The 2,500-nt window shown below is 40.8% G+C and overlaps 1 protein-coding gene across 3 annotated transcripts in view; it reads right to left on the bottom strand.

Annotated features, from left to right (window-relative positions):
* LOC128702975 (RNA binding protein fox-1 homolog 1-like) overlaps positions 1 to 2,500 on the bottom strand; it is a 367,005-nt gene that overhangs the window by 363,507 nt on the left and 998 nt on the right. The gene's annotated exons all lie outside the window — the stretch shown is intronic.

Below are 2,500 nucleotides of genomic sequence, written 5' to 3'. Positions count from 1 at the left end.
CCTGTACATACATGTCTTTCTACAAGTCAAAAGTTGCAAATGTTGGACCTTGTGATGAGGGGACTTTCTTAATTTGTCACCCACTTTGGGGTTTAGTTTGGCCTCTGTCCATTTCATCAAGAGGTTAAGTTATGGGTGCAACACTAGCTTTATTCAGGATATCTACTCCGAAAGCATAACTTACTGTTTATACTGTATTCACAAAAATGACCTAAAACTGCATGCAGTTGCTGACAGACACCAACAGCCTGATCGACCAGGCCAGCAATCCAAAGGCTTGGTTTGGGACCAGACTCAATGGGCGGTGCCCTCTGGGTGAGCCTAGGTAACCAGAATGGGTTTCCCAATAGTTTCTAGCCTAAGCCTTACTAGCGTCCTGCGGGTATTTACAGTATACACGGAAACCAGCTACAGGTTGGTAAATGTACATATAATAATCAACAAATACTACCTGAATCAACATATGAAAAAATTGCAAGTTTTGCAATATTTATAAAACACGTAAGTGCATCTTAACGTAACATACATTGGTTAACAATTATATCGTGAAAAAATGTAAGTGATTTAAAAATACAAACAATACTTGATATATCATCACTGTATTAACCCTGATATTAAAGCTTAACAGAACGCCATTAATGAAAACAAATATTAGGGATCATGTACAAGGAGCACAATTTGTCAGTCATCTGTTTTGCGACTTGATAAAGCCCACGGCATGGGTGACACAAATGGTTATAACTGTCATATGACCATAGTAAGCCAGGGAAGGCCTCGGTCAAATGACTAAAAGCTCCAACGGCGGGTCATCATTTGACTAAGACCAGCATCAGGAAACACACTTGTCCTGTTTCCTGACGAACCTTGCCTAACCTGGGTGACATACCTAAAGTTCTATAAAACTGTATTTGTTTCTAGTGTGGAAGCCACTTCCAACAGGGGGTCACTAGCACAGCCTTGGCGATGATGAGGTCAACGTATCTTTTTTGTAAAAACATTGGTAGAATTACCAACAATATTAGGTAAAAGAACACGAGTTTCATTAGTTGCTCTTAGGTCAGGACCTGATTAGTACTGTTCAGTATGTTCTAAACAGTACTAGGTAATGCCATCTTTCTAGTGTATTATTATTATTTGGGGTAAACGCTAAACCCGCAGGTCACACAGCGCCTGGGGAATGAGATGAAATCAGGTTTAAATCTAAGCTATGGGAGGATCAAATTCCCCGAGTCATGAGAACTTCATATGCATCAATGCACCTCCCTCGAAGGTCAATTCTAATCTTCATTCTTTCGAGTAAATGCAAAATGTAGCATTTCTCGACTAGCTTACTAATTGGTGCGGAAAACTAGACTGAACTGATAATAATGCACAACCCAAAACGCCTCTCTAAATTTTAATATCCAGTTTATCGGTTTTTGCAAAATGTTACTAAGCGCACTATATCTACATTTCTCCCCCCCCTTAATCTATCTAATGAAACTTTAAGAACATAAGAAAGAAGGAGCACTACAGCAAGTCTACTGGCCCATGCTAGTTAAGCCCAATCACGCACACTTATGGAGAAATATATCAGACCTTAGCAAAGTAACATAAATCTGATTCTATAAATTAGTCTAGCCTATATATTGTGAAGACACAATAGCACGAAATGATACCTTTATTAGTAAGTTTCGCCCACATGAGGCGTGATAAAGTCTCATGTAGGTGGAGCGTCGTACTGATTTATTTTTTTGTACTTATTTTTACTTTGTCGGCTGTACCATACCTCAGCCACCAATGTGATTCCTTTAAAATATGACTCTGGTGAAAATGTAATTCGGAATAAGTTAATTTGAATAAGCAAATTTTATCACTGCATCAATGACTATATTAGTCAACATGCAAACTCTGCTGTTATCAGAAGCGCCAATTGGATAGGTAATGGTACGTGATACTGACACGATAGGAGTGACGAATATAGGTACATGGAATCTCTTATTGACGTTTCGCCCACGCCTACCGCATGGCCGAAGTCATCAATACGAGAATAAGCAACCAATAATTTTATTTAGGCACAGGTACACTAAGTACAATTATCATACATAGTGTAAATCACCTAGGATAATCCCCCAAATAAGTCAAAGTGACTTATTTCGATTAGGGTCCTTGATTTATTTTCCAAAGTCCTGTGGACAAGCCATGCAGTTAGGCTGGTAGAAGGTTTGGCGGGCGAGTAGAGCAGGACAAGGGGTGTGTGAGGGAGCGAGAGTGAGGGAGAGGGAGTGAGAGGGAGGGGCTGGGAGAAGGGAGGGGCTGGGAGAAGGGAGGGGCTGGGAGAAGGGAGCGTGGGGTGGCAAGGGATCTGGCGTGGGTCCCACCACACTCCTTACTGCATCTTCCACCACTACTTACAACTTCACCCTGGCGTTCAATACTCCACCCTACTCTTCCCACCGATATTACTACTTTCTTCTTCATGTGGAGAACAAATTACAAACATTTCGTATCGATTCAGTTA

This window comes from Cherax quadricarinatus, chromosome 86 (genome assembly GCF_038502225.1).
Source record: "Cherax quadricarinatus isolate ZL_2023a chromosome 86, ASM3850222v1, whole genome shotgun sequence".
Classification (NCBI taxonomy): Eukaryota; Metazoa; Arthropoda; class Malacostraca; order Decapoda; family Parastacidae; genus Cherax; species Cherax quadricarinatus.
Note: the sequence above shows the minus strand (reverse complement) of the source record. Positions and strands in the feature narration are given on the sequence as shown.